Consider the following 22,351-nt stretch of genomic DNA (forward strand, 5'->3'; position numbering starts at 1 on the left):
CAACCATGTATGTGCTCTTTCTCTAAAAGTTCATGATTCCTGCAATATTTTGCATGGTACTTGACATTATTTTCCCATGTCTTTCCAAAATTGTCCCTATATTTGTTAAGTCCTTAATGTGTTTTTCAAAGCTGCTTTTTAGGGTTTTTTAATTTGTTTTGTTGTTTTAATTTTTAATATTAAGTGATCTCTTCCATAAATCTCCTTAAAATCTTGACTTATAAGTTGTGTTTTGAGCTTACTTACTGGGTGGCAAGAAGTATATAAAGTTGTATAGCTATTTCTACATAGGAATGGAATAGACCCTAGCAATGGGCTTGGTAGATCTATAAAGAATGCAATTGTGGTTACCAAGCAAAGAAATAAAATCTCAGTATGAATCTAGAAGTATCAATGCAACTAGGAAACACCCAGAGGAGGTGTCCAAGGGTGTTCCCTGAACATGGAGTATGTATGGAGGCTGGTACTTGGGAATATCAGGCAAAGGATGATCTGCATTGACCTATATGGGAAATCCATCTGACAAAGTTGGAAATGGACATGCCTAGTAGTTACTAACTGAACCCATTCTATTTAACTACAGTAAAATTCAGTCAGCTCAGAATGGTTTCTGATAGGTGGTCACATCCAATACTCTCCATTCCTTAATCAACACAATGATAATCTATTTTTCATCCTTATTGACTAGGAGGCTACTCCCTGTCACTTTGCAATGTGTTGGCATTGCTAATTTAGACTCTGTCAATGGATGAGGAAAAGAAGGAGATAGTCCAATTTTTATCTGCTGGGAAATCTGGGATAGGAACATTCTGTGAAACAGTTTGAGTCATTACTATGCTTGTCTGTTCATCTCTGCTTGTTGTTCTGGTGCCAAAGCAATTTGAACTGTGGTTGTGTTCACAGCAGCACAATTTAAAAACAGGTGTGAGAATTATCTGTAGCCAGTTAGTATGAGAATCCTCTGTGGCCAAGGAATTCTATAGACATTCTATTCCTATATATAAGATGTTCTGGCATACTGAACTCTACTTTTGCTGTACGCACTACCTTTATCAGCAAAGTTTCATAGTTAAGTGTTCAAAAATTTTTCTCTAGGAATTTCATGCTTTCTTAACACAGACACAAGCAAATCCCCTATGAGGATTTAAAAAAGCCCAAACGTAGCACAGACAGGAAAAATTTATGATGTCAAAGGTACTCTTGGAGTCTTCATAAGCAGAAAATGCAATTATAGACCCTGAATCCAGGTTTTATATCTGTACCTCTTCACAATGTAACATTAATTCATAATGTCAAAATGACAGCCTGAAGATCACACCTGACCTATTTAATGTCTCCATCCAGCCCATTGCTGTTGGTAGAGGGAATGACTGACCAGATAACCCCCCTGACACCAGGACTGAAGAAAATATTTCAAAAAATTGCTATTACCCCATTACACGTCCATAGGGACAGAATCAATATCTGCTGTCTTCTTATTTTACATGTAGGAGATAAAAAAAAATGTTAATTTAGTGCCACTATACCAAGGCATATTACCTCTGTGAGAGAGCTGTTGTTGCATGTAGGGAATGTTGTTGGGGAGGCCCCCAGGCAGGCTGTAGGTTTGGTTACAGCAGGAGTTGTGTGGTCTGTGGCAAAGACTGCACTGTACCCATAAAACATCTCTTATATACTTAGGAATATCTAGCAGGAGAATGTCTTCGTTTTCTCCTACTGTGTGTGGGTTGTGATGAGATGAAATCAAATACTGCAATTTCTTGTGTTTTTTTTTGTGGAGGAGAGGGAGGAGAAGTTGCTATTGAAAAATAGACAAGATTTGAGAAAAGAAAATGTGCAAAGCAAGCAGGTTAATTGAAAAGTAAGCTGGTTTAGTGGAAGAAAAGAATTAACCTATGATCAGAATGAATTATCTGAAAAATCTCACATTTGCTTCTACAGATGTTTAATCCTCATATTGCCTACAAAACTCTCAAAACTATTCAGTCTTAGTCAAATGTGATGCTATCTTTGGATAAGAACTGTTGTCAGGGTTTGGAAATAAAAATATTAACACCAATATTAACCCTTTGCTTAATATTATGGATAGATAACAACTGTTAAAATAAGAAAATAAGCAGTAGTGTGAATTTATTAAAACATTATAGAATTGTAGTTTGTATCATATAAAAATGTAAAAAGAGCTCCCAAAAAATGATCTAATACTGTGCGAGGTCACTAGCACATTTATGGTGCTCCATATAAGGCTTTCCAGGTGGTGGTGCTAAAACCAACAATAATTTGTCACTGGATGCTAGATTTATTCTGGCTTCAGAGATGTAGAAAACAGACATCTGTTAAAAATAATTGCAGTACACAGACAGCAAGCTATTAGGCTACTCACAGCGAGTTGAACCCCATTGGTACAAAATGCACAGGAGTCTACAGTGTTGCTAAATTATTTTACATTACTTTTGACCTAAAAACTTTTTTTCCAATAAAGAGAATTTAATTATTTTTGAAATAGCATTAAGCTTACTACTTGCGATTACATAAGAAAGAAACAAATCCCTTAAATACCCTGATTTTCAGCAACACACACACAAAAGCGCATCAAAGTGAATTCCAAGGTGTTTCCAAGTCTTTCTGTGGTTTGTAATAAATACTCGAGTTAATCTTGTCTAAGAGTTTTGCAGAAGCTGTGTGCCTCTAGTCTCCTGAATAAGAAACTTGAGGCATGTTCTCTCATTATGCCACAAATATGAGCTTCCTGAGATAAAACATTGCTAGGAAAGACAAAATTTATTTTTTCCCTTCTCAGTGAAAATCCTGGTGAGTTCTGTTTTACCTAAGCAATTTCAAGCTGCTGAAGCACAGAGCCATCTAAGGTGTTCAGCCCTAGGGCAAACTCACTGGAAAGAAGGAAAAAAATGCTACAAAGAAGGTCTCATTAATGAAAACTTAGACAGAGTACTCAATCTGCCATTTTTCTTCTGGCTTCTTGGAATTATTCCACTTTCATCCATAGATTTCCTTGAAAGCACTAAAATAAGTAAATATTCATACTCTTACTTTAAAGCCATTGAGAGTGAAGAGATATGCAGATTGGATCTAAACATCTGGAAAGAAACATAAAATCCAATAACTGTGCAGCCAGGATGAGTCTATTACATCATAATCTCCCAGTCACCATGCTCTGCAGAGCAGGCTGTTATCTACAAGTGGGGCTGTAATGTTGTCAGTCACCTCCTGTGCTGTAGGAAGCACTGAAGCATCCTCCTTTCCCTGAAATACTGAAATACAGCAAAGGGTAACTATACAGGACTAGGTGTATTAGGAGAAATCCAGCTGATCTGTGTTGTATTAGTACTGAAGTAATTATTATGATATGGACACGCTACCAGTTACATATGGCTATAAATAGGCCAGATGTGAAATTTTGTTTTACTTCTGCATTTTAAAATATTTTGTGTATCTTCTGCTTTAGCTTCAGTACTCCATGCTGGGTTTTTTGCATGAGATTTCTTACCCCCACTTCCCTTTGTTAAAGAATGGATATATAAAGAAACTGGATGAAGCTATTCCACTTGGAATTGAAATCTATAGCACAGAAATATTAGTATGTGCAGCTAGTATAAATCCATGTCTCTGTCCGATAGTATGAAAAAAGCAGTGTGCTTCCAAATCCCTGCACCTTAACTCAGCTAGCTAGGAATTTAACAGAGATTGTTTAGCTGTGTGTGTGTGTTTGAGACTGTCATTTATTAATTAAGACTATTTACTGCAGCTCATGGGACATGGTGTGTTTTAAAGTTCTCATAAATTTAATCTTTGTGAGCACTTGTTTTCAAATGACCCTGAAAGCACAATAATCTTTATAGTCAATATATATATAAAATGTGAAGTTTAAATGTATTCTACTCCAACTACAGTGAAATCCATTTATGTTGCTGCTTGGCATGGGTAAAAAACCACAGATTAAAAAAAAAATCTTTCTTTGTCTGAAGGATTTAACCCAAATTTGTCAGATTAGAGTGCAACAAAAGAGGGTCATGTCACAAATGAAAATTAAAAATAATATTTTTGGTGTTTAAAGGAAATGTCAAGTAATACACAAATTTTTCAGGAATTAATAAAATCTGGTAATGGTTTCCATTCATAAATATTCAGGACAGCAGCTGTCTACTCTTTACTTTTCACTTTATCTTTTCTTCACTGTTTTGTTCACGAACTAAGGGTATTACAATACTGCTGGTCTGGGTAATTTTTCTTACCATAACCTAAGGGTATTGTGTATGTCTAACTGGTACACACTAGCATCCCTACCAAAAAAGCAGCTTCAGCCACAATAGGGACTTGTCCTTAATCCCCTGCTGCCGACAGTAGAGAGGCCACTGAGGCAACCACTCTGGGAATAAAGCTCTGGGGAGAGCAAGGGAAAGGAAAGCTTCACCTAGATTACTCTCATGGTACGTGGCACTTCTCAGGAAGGATATAAAAAACAGTGTGGGTGGGTGGGCAGAGTCAGGAAAAGCAGATGAGAGAGGTAGGGAAGCCCTTGTTCTCACTGGCCTGTGCTTGCACAGGGTAGCTGCAGACAGTGTGAGTAAAGAAGAACTTTTGAGGCATAATATAATAACTAGAATCAAATTATGGTATGTATTGAATAAGAAAATTCTTATTAATATTTTAATAAATATAATGGATTTGACTAACTGCCTGTGTAATAATAGCCTATTAGAAATACACAGTGAAATCAAAACAACTCTAAGAGGAAAGTAGGAGTTTTTGAAGATGGAAACACCTGGAAAGTATCAGAAACACAGTGGAGGAGCTATTGTAGGATACTTTCTACTTGACGGCTCCACAGCTTGTCTTTTACTATGTAGTCTTTCCATGCCAAATATACAGAATTACAGATAAAATTAAATTAGGCATGCCAGACCAATTAATAGGTGTAAATTACAGAAGATAAGTCTGAAATTCAGATGCATTGTTTTAGAGACAGATGTAGGGTAACTACTATATTTAGATCAACCTGGTACTCTCAGCCTGGCTATGATGAAAAAGCATCACACATATTCCAAGGAAAGATTATTGTGTTCTTAGAGGAAACATGCACTTTAGCAATTGGTTGTTTTGACACTCTGTGTTTTATTTGCTCCGTGTGAACAGGTAGCATTCTGTCCTGGAGAATCCATTTTCTGAGTCATTAATCAGCCAGAGTCTTTGGCTTCTGGAGAGTCTCAGCTCTGCTGGTTGTCTTGTTTTCCACAGAGCTGGAAAACAGATAGAACTATAGTCAGGGAGTCTGGGCAGGTGGGGATCCCACCCTTAAGAGAGGGGAAGAATCCTCAACCTGTCACTTGAAAAGAGAAAAAAAACATAAAACCCACTTGGTAGCTTAGAAAAGTACTCTGACACACTCTACAAGTCACATTTTATGTACTTAAGGGAAGAAAGTTTTCACAATTCTTGAAACTGTACTAATAAACGCACATGCTAATAAGCAGGGTTCATGAGCTCAAGAGCATGAGAGAATTGTCAAAAATTTGCAGAAACACTCTAGATACTGAGAGAAACCTGCCTTTCCAGAATGAAGACCACCACTTTATATATGGGCTATTGCAACTGCCAGACAGAGGATAGCATTACAGCCTGCAGTCAGCATGCAGTGAAAGGAAGAAGAAAGTTGTATCTTTCTATTATCTTTCACGTTGTGTTATGTACAGGCTGTTCCCTGGCCTCCCTCCACCCTGGATGTGCTCAAATGGCAGTGAGTGTTTTGGCAGGGAGCACACTGACTGCTGTCTAGCACACACTATCCAGTGAGAGCTATTTTTGTTATCTGCTAAAACTACAGCTTGGAAATATGTGCTGTTGAGACATTTTGCTGTTTGAAAATGCTCCAGGAACTGGTTCCATGGCCGTAAATCAAGAATTATAATGTCATCATAATACCAAAAATCATTTTTCAGTCCCAAATGTGAAAATTTTATGTTCAGCTGACATGAATACAATATAAACCAGAGGGGCACATGAACTCTTTGATAGTTTTCCCATGTATGATGTATGATTTCACCACTGAAAGTTCATTTCTGAATTTTTGTTTAACTTACATTTGCATGAAAATTCCCACCTGTTCACAGTACTTGAAATGGCTGTTTTTCTGAAGACATGAAAAGGATATGAATTCTTGATTCTGCTTTAGCTTAAAATTTCTTAAACATTGACCCATTAAAAAAAAAAAGAGCTTTTTAGGTTCTTGGGGGGTCTTGGGGTGTTTTTTGACTATGGAAAGCTCATTTTACAAATTTGCATGTGAGAAACTAGTTTGCTTAACTCTGAAAGTTGGCAGAGAAATAAAGAGAGAAAAAGCTCATTACTCTGAGCTAACACATCCCCAGATACTTGGAATTTCAGTGGCACGCTCCTGACCTGAGACTTGAAGGACACGTAGCTCCCCTCTGGATTTATGGCCAGGTTTTCAACGAGATTCTCTAATGCAAGTCAGGAATGTAAATCGTCAGAATGTGAAAATAACTTACCTGATGCTGTACCAAATAGTACCATTAAATTTCGTATGTGTGGTGTTCAGCTGAAGTCCACGATCCAGAGATGAACAATGTATCCCAGAGATAAAAAGTATATTCCAGAGGTGAGTACCAACTCCTAAGCAGCATATTAGATAAGGAGAGCTGGTAGGTTAGGCCATCATCTTGTGCACATGTACACATCTCTGCACCATTTTGCATCTTGGGTGTGAATTTTTAGATATGTTTATTGAAGTACATCTTCCTCCAGGATGAAGGTGTCTTATTGAGCCCTGCCAGCAAGCTGTGCCTCACCTTTCAGTGCTGACAGTGTGGCTGGGATCTGACCTCACTTCAGCCCTCTCCAGTATTAACTGCCTGGCTGAAAGAGGCCCCCTTGGGATCATGCTTCCAATTTTTCCCTCTTTACCAAAGTGCTAAAATTTCTTTGGGCCAGATGGTGACAGAGCAGAACCGTAAGGAAGTACCAAAGGCTCACTTTCAAGAGATCACTTATTGCAGGTTTGTTCCAGGATAGCTTCCATATTTAAAGCAGGATCTCCAAAGGGATGGGAATCCTTGGTTTTTCTTTCTAATTGAATGCTTTCACCTCTTCTGATATACTGACCAGTCACATGTCCTTTGTTTTGCAGATGATTTAGCATGGATATGTGAACTCTCTCTGGAAATGTAGATGTGCAGTTTCTACAGGTGTTTTTGAAGGTTGGCATCCTGAACCTAAAGGTATCATTCATTAATTCTCTCTCCCACTACATACACACACAATACACACACTTTTGGTCTCCCTATCAAAGCAGTCCTTATATCCTCAGAATGCCTGACAAAGGATTTATAATGAAGCAGCAGTCACCCCAAACCATGAAATGTTCTTTTAGAAACGTCACAGAATTGAACTTATGGCATACAGATGGCAAAGTCATGGTTTACAGAGCTCAGTTGTGCTGATGTGTGAAGCAGGTCTCAAATAGCTCAGCTGGCAGGAGTGGGTGCTTCAGCCATTCACAAAACAGCAACCGAAGTACTTAAACTTTATAGCCATGCTTAAATTGCTAATTTAAGAGCAGAGCCAGAGCAGAGGACTGGTGTTTGCTCATCCTTGATGTCAGAAGAATTCCTGCTAGAGCTTTGGCCCGAGCATTTGTCACTGTGCCACTAATTTCCAAGTGCTGCCTGGGAGCTCAGCACACAATCTGTGGAGCATTCCTGTGAGTGTCCTGAATGTGGCCACCCTGCCTCAGAGACCCAGGGAGCTTCAGACCATGGATACTGCTCTTTTTTGACAGCCAGCCTCAGGGTCCTGAGCACATTTTGTTTCCAAGTCTGGTTTACTCATCTATACTGTCCTGATCTGAATGGAAACAAAGAAATAGGGGAGTTTTAGATCCCAATTATAAGCCCTTCTACTTTACCTAAGAACTAATTTTGATGTCTTAAAATCTTTTTCATGTAAAGTACAATTCTTTCACTAGGCTCAGATAAGTTGAGTCAACCAGGGTACCTAGTTGTTTCAATGTACAGGACAAACAATAAATACTCTTGTCTCTTTATGGGCTTCTTTTGGGTCTAAATAAGAGATAATGCTTAAATCATTAAACCTAGTTATTTTCTATTTGCACAGAATGAGTTGCAAGACTGAAGCCCCAGAATTCCCATTGTCCCCACCCTGTAATACAATTCCACATAAACCCAGCTGTTGAATATTTACCAGAAGAACTGGTCAAATAAAAAAAACATGAAGAGAGAAATGAGGGGAAGAATTGAACTAGAACATAGTTTAAAATGTTTTTAATCATGTCAGTAAGGTTTATTACTCCTGATTGTAGGGGCACCTTCTCCTGGCAGGGGAAATAATTCTATGTATCAAAACTCACACACATAAAGTTCCCAGTGAAATTAATGAGCATATTCAATTCAAGAGAAAAACATTAAGAAAGAGATACACAAAAATACAATTTTGTTTCCTTCACATTCAGTCTATCCCCCTGCACAAAGAGTACTAGATTTGTCCTCTAGCTCCAGGAGTCAAATGTAGGTCTTTCACTGTTTTTTGTTTCATTTAGGGGGTTGGTTTTTTGTTTTTTTTTTTGTTGTTGTTTTCGTGTTGTTTTTTGTGTACAGGATGTGTTTGGTTTAATTTAGAGGTAATGTCTGGCTGCCCATATTGACCAGAACAGTACAGGTTCTTTTCATAATTTACAAGATATTTTATCTGTTATAGAAAGACCTAATTGCCTTTATATTTTCCTACCCTGAGGACTTCAGAGCAAGAATTGGAGCACAGTTTCACTGGAACCCATAGTACAATTGCTCAAAGCCTAATGCTCACTGTCACAGACAATAGCTCCCATGAGGCGGGGCAGCAATCCCTTATAAACAACAGCCTTGTGCTCACAGTAGAAATTAATTTCAGCTCTCAGAAGAAACACATTTCAGGAAAGGCAAGAGATGTGAATTTCAATATTGGCAAATGAATTTGTATGGAGAAGTGTACTCCACCTCCCACTCTAAAATCCATTAGGAATAGGTAAATGTCTGTATACAAAAAGAAAAAAGGTAGAAAAGGTAAAGAAGGGAGAGAGATGTGCAGCCAAGAGACACACATGAAAAAACATATATTAGGGAGTGCAGAATGAAAAAATATACTCAACGAGTTCAGAATAGTAAAGCAATGCTTGCTACTCTACTCTACTCTTTGGTTATTTGCAATGATAAAAAATATAAAACTTTTGAGTAAGAATAAGCATTTTGCACTAGCTTTATATTAAGATGATGTGACTACTCCAGATTTACTGTTGATCTGTGGCTTTCCCATTTAATCTATGGAACTTAAAAAGATGTTTATATCTGCTATTGGTGTGCTTCCATCTTCTATGATTCCTGATTTATAGACCCTGGCAAAACAAAAGTGGGCTGAATAATTGAATGCTTTATTATGACATAATGCAATACCTTTACTATGCAGTAAATGCTTGTTTAATAGAGGATGTCCTTTATATCTCACTCATAAAATCAAGAGATCTATTTTTGAGTTTGGGTTTTTTGTTAGCACAGTGTGTATAAGGGTCTTTCCCTTAGTCTCTGTTGCCTGCAGAATTATGATGCAGAATCATATTTTTCACATTCTGTAGGACATCAGAATCCTTTTAGTCCTTCAAATTTTATTGAAGGCTGTGCATCTCCAGAAAGTGTCAGAAAATTCTAGCAGAGACATACCCACCTCTATTTTTCTAAAGGTGTAAAATGATAATTGAAATTTATGTTCTCTATGTTTTGCCTGACTTATCTTTTGAGTTGCCTATAAACTCAAGAAAAGCATTTCAGTCAACAGCTTGGGAAAATTGGGAAGAGGAGGGAGAGGGTTAAACTGATACCAGAAAATGTTGTTTAGAGTTAATCTCCTTTTAAAATCTGTGGGTATAGCAGCCTGTGAAAACTTTTGCTGTCAGGTGCAACCAGATAAAAATCATCTACAGAGGGAATTTATCATTTATTTTAGCGTGGCTGAATGATGATTTCATCGTATCACAGTTACTTTTTTTATAATGCATCTCTTCACTGTGAGAAGCAGATATTCTCCCTCTGGTATAAAACTGATAGGCAATAAATCTATTTAATATCTTGTAGTTCTGTGGGACTCCAGCTGAGAATTTTGCCAATACAAATGATGCTCCAGATCACATTCTATGTTTGCTCATACTCACTGGAACATCAAATTTCAGTGGCAACCATCTTTTAGTATACACACTATTGGATGAAAGCAGAAATAGAAAATATGATTCAGTGCAAATATAGTGAGTCTTTTGCACAGCACTATCTCCCTACTTATCCCATATTTTATCTTTCTCCTCTCACTATGAACAATGTTTACTGGTTGCTATCCACTAGGATAAGATTGTATTTTCTAAAATTATTTTAATTACAGCTTTGTGGTGCCTGTTTTTGCAAACGTGCATTATTAATACACACATGCTGGACTTAATTATTCTTTTTATCATGAAAAAAACCTTTTCCCTCTGATGTAAAATTATTTTTCAATCTGGTTTTGCAAGTGGGTTTAAGATTTCTAATACTATACATCTCTAAATAAAAAGCTTGTTTTGCAAAAGGCAACATGAGGGTACAGGGCTGGGAGCCTCTCCAGTTGAAAAAAAAAGAAAAAAAAAGTCAGTCTTTTAAATCATTCTAGGAGGTTAGGGAGATATTCAAACTCACAGAATTAGAATTTGTTTAGCTATTGTTTTCATTCCATTTAGAATTAGCATTAGGGAAGCAAGGATCTATCCTGTACTATATCTTTGACATGAACAAAATTGATGGAAACACTCATACCCTGCTATCCTTAATGCATAAAATCAGGTTACGATTGTGCACTGGTAGATTAGCATTTTGGACAGCTGTTTTTAAAAAATATTTTTTATATTTTTCCTCAGCCAAAGATGTAATTTGTGACTTTGGGTAAGCCATTTCTTAGCATAGGTTTCTGCTGTCAGGTTTGCATGGCAAGGCTTTGGGAATGGTGTGGGGGGTGGTGTGGGTTGCAGGTGTGGCATCTGTGAGAAGTCACAGCCGGTGCCAGCTGGGTCCAAACCAGACCTGCTGCTGGCCAAAACTGAGCCCATAAGTGATGTTGAGGGCACCTCTGTGGTAGCATTTAAAAATGGGTAAACCCCACAGTAGCTACAAGAGAATGAGAAAATGTGAGAGAAACGGCTCTGCAGACACCGAGGTCAGTGAAGAAGGAGGGAGAGGTGCCAAAGCAGAGAGATTCCCCTGCACCCCATGATGCAGACCATGGTCAGGCAGGAGACATCTTCTGAATTCTCTTATATCAATTTTACTATTGTAGTGCTTGGTTTTGCACTCAGCATTCACTTGTAATGGGAAAAATCTCAGGTTTATTAAGTATTTTAAGATCTAAAAGGAAAGAATAATTTCATATTGGAAATCAAAATTTGGTAAGATATAGTATTTTGAAGATTGCAGTTCCCCAAACATCATGTACTTCCCTTCTACTTTTTACACTGCAGACTAAAAATTGCAGTTTTTAAATTAAAATAAGCTCTCTCCATGTTGTTGTATGTACATGTGTCTCAAGGGCCTTAATACCTTGACAGGTCACTGAAGCAGCTTCCAATGAGTGGCTCCTCTATGGTCAGTTCTTGAGTTTTTAAAAAGCTGTTGTGTATGAATGGAAGGAGATTTTGTAATCTACTGAAAAACAGAAATTCTTAATTCACATTCAATTTCAGACCATTTGCTGTTTCTACTTATTTTTCTGAAATTCACCTAAAAAATTAAGGAATCTCTATGATTTATTTTAGGAAAAGAGCACCATGATTTATTGGTCAGATCATATCAGCTCTGTCAAAGAAGATGTAATCTCAGGTCAAGATAAACACTTGAGGAAGATAAAAGGAGAGACAAGATTTTGGAACAATTCAGCCTCCCCACACATATGGCAGTTTCAGCTGTTTATTTACTTTTTTTTTGGTTTTGTTGTTGTTAATACATCTAAAAGCTGCAGGGAACAATTATGATCATCCTGGCTGAACTGCTTCATAACCCAGACTACACCATTTCACCCAGGGACTCTTGCACATAACGTAACAGCTTGCGATTGAATTACTAGAGCATGTTGAATTGCTGAAAGTTCTCACATGGAAACAACTTTTTTGCTCTTTAGAAGTTTGCTCTCTGTTGCTCCACCAGTGTCAGGTCTGTGATATCATAAAGGTCTTTAGCAGCAGCTTGCTGTGATCTTGCCCTAAGATGATTATGACTCTATTACTTAAAAAATATATATATAATAGTGACTATGGTGAAATAAAGTTCCTATATCTTCTTTTTTAGGGTTGGGGATGAAGAAGGCTCATCTGTGAGAATGGTTTACTATGCAGGGTGCTCAAAGGACAAGACAGAACAAGTTTTCAGACAAGAATTGTGCCTCGATGGAGCACCTTACCGATTATTGTCTGCAGAGTGCGGGTTCTCTCTCCAGAACACACATTAGGTGTTCTCAGAGAGTGAAGAGTAAGATAAATACTTCTCACAGAATGTATCTGTTTACTCAGTTACTGAAGCTTTTTTTTTTTTGCTTTTTCCGATAGACCCATTTTCTGTATTTGCTTTAGGAGTAAATGACTGCCTAAATAGAAAAAAAAAATAGATATAAGTCCCTCATGATTCATTGGTAACAGCAATTTCTCAACTTTTCCCCCTACAATAGTGTAACAATGCAGGACCATTTTGTGATTGATTTGCAGGAATCATCTCTGTCCAGTTATCAGAGATCATCTGTGCCAAAACGCTGGAATATGCAGCTTAAAATAAGGAGCAGTGTAACACAGTGTCATTGTAACCTGTGACAAGATTCATGCTGAGTTTGGCAAGCAGTGCATCAGAAAGAAAATTTGATAGTACATTTAAAACTAAACTAGCTAAATAGATACATGAGCTCAGTTTGAGACTGTGCCCTGTGTTCAAGTCCTGTGAAGCACTGAAAACTGTTAGCATTCTGCATTTCTGAAAATGAAAATGCAGAAAACCTCATGGAAGACACCCACCTCTTTCCATAGTTGCGACTATTTTGACTTTTCTTTGACTATTAAAGAGGTGCTTATTTCTGTTGCCAAAATTAAAGACGGGCACCGGCTTTTCTGTATTTAAGTTGAACTGTTTAGTAGAGACAGTTAATTAATTCTTTCCCAGTGGTTTCATTAAGCCTCTATAGTCATTCTGTGAACTCCTTTGTTTAAGTAGGTTTGTTTGTAGGCTTTTCTCTTATCTACCAAACCAAGACACCAATAGAAACGTCTTCTAAAGTCTGTTGGAAAGTAGACATGTACTTGAATGCATACTGAGGGTACACATTCATACTTGTAAACCAATATATGGATGGGATGTGGCAAATAAACAAATACTTATGTATGCTGTTTCTCAAAAAATATTGATTAAATCTCTCAGAAATCTATTCCAAGGATTCAATCTTTAGGATTTAGAGTGGTACTCATTTCACCAATCTAAAGTCACTGATGGTTAAGTCAATTATTCTGACATCTTCCAATGTCAATGAAAAGAGAGATACTGGCCTAACAAAGAGTGGGGAACTACTGCCTTTCAGATGGTCAAAAGCACATAAATCACACTTTATCATTTCAATGTAAGCAGTCATTAAAACACTACTCGTTTGTGTCTAATGCACTCCACTCTGGGTACAAAATGTATCAGGGATAGCATTCACAAGCTTTCCATTTTTCATCATTTCAAACATCGCTCTGTAAAATGGATATGGCATTAGTTGAAATAAGTCGCTTATTTTGCTGACATGGGGGACATGCAATTGTGGCTTTGAATAAGGCTTGCTTACATATCTGATATCAAATTCACTTTTTTTTTTCTTTTTGACATTAGCATCCAGTTCCTTGGTTAGGAAATGATATTTAAATTAAAAGCAGTGTAAACGGAGAGTAACAGTGATATATGTCTTGTAGAAGGCATAAAAATACCAAATCTATTTTTAATTAAAAATGAGCTAATTGTTCTGGATTGGGGCCTGCTCCTTTTGCAAGTAGTGCTAATTACTTTAAACAGGGTTTCAGAGAGAATAAATGCTATGAGTTGTTTTTGGTTTTCTTCATCACCAAAAAAGGACTTTTGCACTGAATCTACTCAATTTGTCAAGAAAATCCTTAGAAATCTGTAAGATGATACTGCAACAAGCAGGTCCAGCATGTAGAAATATGTTAAGAAACTGTAATTGCATTTCTACTGTTGTTATTTTTTCATCTGACATGTCATTCTATAGCAGACTTTATAGAGCAGGAGGTGAATTGATATAATTAGTTTGGTTTCTTGCCATCTTTCCCATAGGTCAAACCAATTAAAAGACGACTGAGGGAGACAGTACTCCAAACTGTAGCATATGGCACCATGGCACAAAACACACAGTAGACGGAAAACAATTCAGTTGGGAATTTTACTTTGAAATGTAATTGAATATAAACAATGTTTGTCTCTGAATCACCTTGAAATTTCTTTCCTTCTCTTGGCTTCTTATTTTCGTCAAGAATCAGAACGCTATTCTCTTCTTGGGTCATCTTTTTTGCTTTTGAATGAGTTCCCTGCAGCTGTTTCACGGCTCAACATTTTACTTCTATTGTAAGCAAAGTCAGCTGAAACCCACAGAATTTATGATTTGTGATGTATTTGAAAATTCTAAATTTAGTTTTACTGCAACCTTTCTCTCCCCTCACTAACAAAGCAAATAACACATGTTGTTTTCAAGTTTTCTTGCTGTGTAAAAACCAGTATGGTTAGCAATAAATGAAACTGGTTGGTTGGTGGTTTGGGTTTGGGCTTTGGGGTTTTTTCGCTTCAAGTCAAGTTTCATACTGCCATTTCCTATTTCACCTGAGTCTGAACTCTAAATACAGGGAATATGATTTCCCTGGGAGAAGTCTGACAAAACCAGGCTTTCTGGGAAGCCCCTATCAATGTTTTATCACAAGGTGTGAGTGCACAGGGTATTTTTCACTGCTGCCATTCTGTCCTCTATGTCTTGTAAACTGCTACCAGGCTCCTTGGAATGACTTAAACAAATTCCAACTAGTACTTTACAGACAGTCCCTGGGTGAGACTCAAAAGCTAGAATAGCCTAGGAGAGATTCTCCTGACACAATTTGGAAATGTTCATCTTCTTCTGGAGGGAGAACTTTGCTAGTGAGAAGAAAACTGTTGGATAGAGCATTTGGAAAAACATTCTTATTTTGGTTTTTTGTTTTTTTTTTTTTCATTCTGATTAGATTAGAGCTTTTCAGGTAAACTCTGCCTTTCTACGAATATAACTTAGTATACCCCTCATCACTGCTGGGACATCAAGGGTTGCTATTTGATTACAAAAGGGTAACTGAATATTGGGGTCCAAGTCCAGGTCCAGTGTACATGGTTGCTTATGTAAAATTTCTTTCTTATTGTTTAGGGATTCTTTCCAACACAGGCCATTTGTTTTCTTGTGATTTTTTTTTCCACAGTGTATCTCAGGCAAAGCAACATTTTTTATCTGGCAACTACTTCAAATCTAAAACTATGGTTATATAAATAGTTGCTGAGTCGGTCTCTCTGTTGTTCCATTAAGCACCAGCATAGCTCATCTTTCCATAGACAATGGAAATATGCAGACAGCAAAAGTGCAGTTGTTTGCAATCAGAGTAATGTAGCTGCTTTGTAAATATAGTTCTCTCACACTACTGGAGAACAGGCAAATGAGATCAAGATCAGAATAAAACTGTTATTGCTGGATTCAAGTAATGAATAAATGAATGTCTGTATATGCTATTCACTGTGATCATTGAATGTACATTGGGATACTCTCTGATGAGCATGAGAGAGCAAAGCATGTCTGCTTAATTTTTAATCTCATCTACAGGTTAGTCCTCGTAAAATAACAATTATCAAGTCATATTCTCTGAAAGAATGAACTTGTCAAACTCACATACATTATCTGCTGTGGCAATTGATGTCAGTATGATAATGCCATGCCAGGAGTGCTTAAGCTAAGAGTTTGTCAGTTACCCCATGATAAACTCTAGCATTTGAGGGATTTCTTTCATCCCAGTTCATCAAATCACACAGGTCTGACATTCAATATTCAGTCCTCAGGGTTTCAAATGTTCTTTTGCTCTTGATTTATGTTAACAATAGAATATTTGAAAGAATGAAGACTAAGTGTCATCACAGTGCCTAAGTGACTCTGATTAAACAGATTCCAGAAATTGGCTGTGGACAGCTGCACTGAAGAAGGAAGTTTGGATGACTGTGCTGATTTCAGCCGGAGTAGAGTTAATTTTCTTCACAGTGGCTGGTGTGGGGCTACATTTTGAATTTGTGCTGAACACAAGGTTGATAATATAGAGATATTTTTGTTATTGCTGAGGGGGTTTGCACAGAGCCTTTTCTGCTTTTCATGCTGCCACACTGGAAAGGAAGTTGCAGGTGCATGGGAGGCTTGCAGGAGACATGGTCAGGATAGGTCACCTCGACTGACCAAAGGGATATTCCAGACCCTATGACATCTGCTCAGGATGCGAAGTGGGGAGAAGAAGGAGGAAAAGGGAGAACATTTGAAGTGATAGTGTTTGTCTTCCCAAATCACCTTTACATGTGGTGGGACCCTGCTCTCCTGGAGACAGCTGAACATATGCCTGCCCGTGGGAAATGGGGAATTAATTCATTGTTTTGCTCTTCCTGTTAAACTGTTTTCATCTCAGCTCCCAAATTCTCTGGCTTTTTCCCATCCCATTCTCTCCCTGATCTGTCTGTGGAGGAATGAGTGAGTGACTGCATAAGGCTTGGGTGCTGGCTGGGGTTACACCACAACAAGCAGTAAAGTTTGAAGTAAAAGCTTGAATTTTGTAGCGGTACAGAAGAGCAAGAGAAAGAGGGAAGCAGCTAACTTCCCAAATTTCTTTGCTCTGAAGACAATGGAACTTCAATATGTTCTTGATATTTGGAGACCAGGCTCAGGGATCATCTTGTTTGACCTCAGAAGTTTTCAGTGTGAAAGGCTACATGTGGGTTCATTACCTTAGGCTCAGGCACAGGCTTTTGCAGGGCTTGATACTTCAAGATTTCTTTAAAAGTAAGGTAAACCACACTCTCTAGTACCTAAATGCTTTCAATGACAACATAGACCACCAATAGCAAACAAAAGGTGTGCCTGTCCCTGTTGCAAATAACTATGAATGAAATGATAAATCCTACTCCCTGCTCTGGAAAACTTAGCAGGGACTAAGCAGAAAAATAAGAGCATTAATATAGGCAGGGAAAGCAGAGAGCTTTGCTGCGGGGGGAACAAGCAGTAATTCATAGAAATGGATCTGCAGGTCTCCTTTATTGGTACAACCACATGACAGATTATATTTAAGATTAAATGGAGACTGGGCACAATCAAGCCCTTAGCAAGGGAAATGTCTTTTTTTCTGAGTATGATTTTCCATCCTATCATAAATGTACCAATTATTTCCAACCTCTGTCTCTCATTTTAGGTTGGACTAATCATAAGATTTTTGTAGGATATTGCGTTAGTAATTTTATTACTTCTTTAGACATACTTTTATATGTTAAAATTTAAATTTATTATACTTACAGCAGTATTACTTCCCTGGACATAAAACATTTTGGGAACATGGTTTTAAAAAATATTCTATCAAATTTATCATTCAAGTGTTTTACATATCCTGGTATCTAGAGAACACTCTTTAAATACTTTTAGATAACCTTAAGTGAAAAGAAAAACAAACATATATGACAAATGGCCAGGAGCAAATTGTTTTCTTTAAAATAAAAGTTCTTTCCTTACTCTCTAAATCAAGCTGGAATTAATGTCTTCTGCTGCATTTTCTTGCCTTAGAACAGTCAGAAAACAATTTATTTGATGCCATATGATGTAGCCAAAATAGAAGACAGAAGGTCTGTGAAACAAATGTTTTTCAAGGAGAATATATTTTCTCCCAAAATTCCAGGGGGAGAAGGTACGGCGTATTATCATCTCTTTTTCAAACTCCCACCCTCTCCTTCCCTACACCAGGTTATCTCAAGGTTAATTTGAAATGGCATAAAATGCCGTATCCATGGAAGGAGCTGTTACCTTTTCGTTTAAAATGAAGAGAATCCGGAACTTTTGGAACTTGGGAATTTTCCCCCTCCATTACTCGGGAGCACCACAAAGGCCGGCAGAGCTTACACCAGAGGGCAATAGTGAGCTGTAAATATTTTCTCTCTCTCGCCTTTTCTACGGAATCTCTTCCCAGGCACTTTTGGCTCCTTTTCTCCCCTAACCACAGGTGGTCCTAACAGTGTAAGATCTGCACAATAGGACCAAATGCAGTGATGAGCTTCTTCCACTGTTTTCAGAATTCGCTGTATTTATAATAGATGGATGAAACTGGTGACTTTCATGACTCCATAAAGTTACTCACCGATTAGTCTGAACCCAACATTCAGGCTTCCCTGCAGTGCTAATACTCCTTCCTCTAAATTTGCACTCAGTCAGCTCTTTGGAGTAATGGCTCTTGCCAGAATTGGTAATATCAAACAGGAGGGAATAAGTATATAACTTTACATATTTTGCTTTGGAATTCTTTTAAAGTCGATTTAAACCCTCCTCTTCAGAAACCAGGGCATTACTAATGTAATACCTTAGTGCACTACAAGTTGCAGAAAAGATGAAAAGAAGTGAGTAAGAAAAAAAATCAGGAAAATATAAGGGAGCAAAATTTATGTTTCTTTCTTAAAATTATGCCACAGTTTTCTATATAAAGAATTTTTGCCTTAGAATTTCTAAAAAACTCAGCAGGCCTTTCTGTGTTTTTAATTGTTCTGTGGCTTGAATTGAACGACATTTCTAAATCCATGTTTCATCTATCCCAGATTTTTAAAAGAATTAGATAACTATCCGGGGACTGCAAGTGGAAACAGGCCCTTTATTCGTTTGACCTCTGCCTTTTGTCATATGGATTTTTTTCTGCTTATACTAGCTGCTGGAATTAAGCTTTTCTGACAAAGTTAGAATGGAGGAAGAAATTTTTCCCATCCATTTTGCATGATTTAAGGAACAAGTAATTATGACATTATATATATACAGTTTTACAAATATCTAGCACGTTTCTAATTGTTAAAAAGTGGTGTTCTCCATGAGATGGGAATATACTGGGATATTGTTATTGCTTAAGGAGTTCTTGAAATGTAACTTTTCCTTAAGCTTTTCTTTGGTGTTAGTAAATATTTGGGGTTGGGAGGTGGTGTTTTGGTTTTTTAGTGTTGTTGTTGAGGCTTTTTCCTCATAATCAGTGGCATTGCACTTTAAAGGAGTTGTTAAAGTCATCTCCAAATAGTATTGAGGCACTGTCCCCAAACATCAGACCAGGATGCCTGATCTGATGGTAGCTACCTTCACTATTTTTGGAAAGTAAGTTCCTACAAATGCCTGCCTAATTGTCCTTTTCTTGGATTTATCTGTGTGACCACAGTTGTTAGAGACAAACCCTCAGGTTATGAGACCGTGACAAGATAAGGGTCCTAGCTGCCATTGTCTCCTTTGCCTTATTTTTTTTTTTTTTGGTGGAGGACAGGACCTCTGAAGTTGTTGCTTAATTGACTTTTATATTTAATAGACTGCCTTCCATTACATCAGTCTGCCCCTCAGGCCCTGCTGAAGTCCTGATTGATTTCTAATAGCTTTTAAAGTTAATACTGTAGCCTCCTGCTATTTTTCAGTGCTTTTGATTGGTGTTTTTCTGCATCGGCTTCCAAACACATATACAGATAGTGAAATAGTTTGAGTGTTTCTGATTGCAAAACACTGCAGGGAGGGAGAGAAACCCAATATGGGTTTTTTTCATGGCTTTTGATTGGAAATGTCACAGAAAAGCATTCCCACAAAGCTGCCTAGAGTAAGCCATCAGTCCTGAAGACTAGGGACTAAGCCCTAGGATCTCATTAATGTGCTCAGAGGATCCAACATTTACAGCTGTGTCCAGAAAAGTCTGCTTTTGCTATTGCTTCTCTTCATTAATTTGTGAAATCTTTGCAAACCACCTCTGGTCCAGATAAATGTCAACTATATCTCCACTTGTGACTGAAAGAGTATCCCCCCTACCCCCAAAATGCCTGCCCATATGGTCATGCAGCAGAAGCCTGAGGCCCACACTGTAAATGACAATTCACCTGCTCGTACCTGGATTCTACCCCTAGCTGGCCACCTAGAATTATATAATCATTAATGTTGGAATAGGCTTCTGCGATCTTTGAGTCCAACCATTAACCTAAGACTGCCAAATCCACCACTAGACCAGGTCCCTAAGCATGTTCCCAAGCACCACGTCTACCACCCACCTTGAGAAAGTATTCACAACACATACCATGCCTGGGAGCTTATGAGTTCTGTGGAATGGGTGCATTTATCCAGTATAGGTGAAGCTTGCTGAGTACTGACTGTCCCAGCAAAAAGAGAGGAGCAAACAAAACAGGGATGAACTCAGGCTTGGTCTAACTCTGACATAAATCCAAAACCATCTGTGGATTTCGGGCTGATAAACCAGTTCTTCCTACAGGCTGGCACCTTCCTGGTGCTGGCAGGAGTGAGGAGCAGCTGTCTGTATGGCAGCAAAGCTGCCTGGAGCTGCTCCTGGCCCTGCTGGTGCCAGGCTGCCCATGGCAGTGTTTGTGCTCTGCGCTTCAGTGGGGGTCACCCAGCTGCAGCCTCCTGCTCGCAGTGGCTCCCTCCTGCCTCCTGCCCCATCCTGGCCTCCCTACTGGGCCAGGACTGCCTGCTGTCCCTGGGTAGCTCTCAGCTGCCAGCTGGAGACAGTGCTGAATGAGGCAGTGGTCAGGCACAGCCTCCTGGGCAGCTCTCCCCTCAGACTGCTGCAATTACCAGTTGTCTCCACCCTGATTAGAAAAGAAAACAGCTTTCCTCAGTCTGGCCTTCAGCCTACAGTTTGTACACGCATCTTCCCTTGGCAACTGGTTTTTCTTCTGCTGATGGCACAGTCTCCAGTGAAATCTGTCTCATAGTAATGAGAAGAAAGCTCATGCCTCGCTTGGTGGATAGTTTTGCTGCTCTGTGTTTTCAAAACACAGTAAAATAGTAATTATCCCTTGCTGCTCTCTTTGTAGTTCTTAAAACATACGGCCTTCATTTAGGGAAAATGGCATCTGTTGAACCCAAACCACATAGTGAGTTGGTGTCAGAGCCAGTATTAGAGCTTGGGAGCTCTGGCTTTTGACCTCATACTCAGTCCATCAGGCCATTTAGCTTCCTTAGGAAGCAGAAAACTACCACTTAAGAAGTGTATATATAATGAGATATATCAAGATCTTCAAGAGGGGAAACAGCAGAATTCTCCAAGAAACAAAAACATCTCTCCTGTAGCTGTGAGAATCAAATATCCAGGCAGTTGCACATCTGCACAGGGTTGGAGTCACTATGGAGTTGATAAATTACGATATTTGCGAGTTAGCATTCTTCTAAACAAACTGTTCATTAAGGTTTTGGCTGCATTTTCTCTGCATTTCTGTGCCTGTTTTCAGATATTCTTAGGAAAAGTTGTGCCACATTTTTATGCAGCCATATGCAAAATACCACTGAATGACCTGGGGCCATATGACAGGTGCCATATTTATGACAACACAACATTTTTAATAAAGATCCCATATTACAGAGAGGGAGTGCTCCAAATATCACAAGTTGGTATCCTTCAAAACAAGGAATAAAATGCACGCTAGCCTTTTGTATACAATAATGCAGTCTGTTAGCTTGTGTTGTTTACTGAATTTTCCTGGGATTGTGATAATAGAAAAGAGAAATAACAAAAAAAGCCCCAAAATAAAACAACAAAGCCCACCCCTTAAAGCCTCATTTTATTGCAGCCTTATGCATGAAATTTTAAGCCTACTACAGTAGTAAATATGATTTTGAATCTTCCGTGATGCACATAGATCAGTCTATTTCTGAAAGCAAAGGCTGAAAGGAAAATCAGCTAAAAGCAGCAGATGACATAGCTTGTAAGCTATTTTTCACTTTAAGCCGCTTCTTCATTTCACTGGTAGCATATTCTTCTGATAGAGAAGAATAAACTAAATTAATGTATGATAGCAAAAACTCTAAAACGCGTAATGCAAGCTGCTTGTAAAGGATTCAAGCGTAAGCACAGCAGCATTTCTAAGCCTGTACATTTACGGGCAGCAGCGTGATCTTCTTTGTGATGACAAATTAGCCTTTAAAAGTCACACAATCAAAAGCATGTCACTGAAACCTGGGC

At 38.2% G+C, this 22,351-nt stretch overlaps 1 long non-coding RNA gene across 3 annotated transcripts in view; it reads left to right on the forward strand.

The window, feature by feature from the left end:
- LOC148224416 (uncharacterized) overlaps positions 1 to 15,701 on the forward strand; it is a 127,079-nt gene extending 111,378 nt beyond the window's left edge. For all 3 annotated transcript variants that reach the window (XR_015802548.1, XR_015802549.1, XR_015802550.1), the window contains 2 exons: positions 7,166 to 7,256; positions 12,384 to 15,701. This is a non-coding gene — a long non-coding RNA (uncharacterized LOC148224416). The remainder of the gene's footprint in view (positions 1 to 7,165; positions 7,257 to 12,383) is intronic.
- The last annotated feature ends 6,650 nt before the right edge of the window (positions 15,702 to 22,351 follow it).

This window comes from Sturnus vulgaris, chromosome 3 (genome assembly GCF_052056855.1).
Source record: "Sturnus vulgaris isolate bStuVul1 chromosome 3, bStuVul1.hap1, whole genome shotgun sequence".
NCBI lineage: Eukaryota > Metazoa > Chordata > Aves > Passeriformes > Sturnidae > Sturnus > Sturnus vulgaris.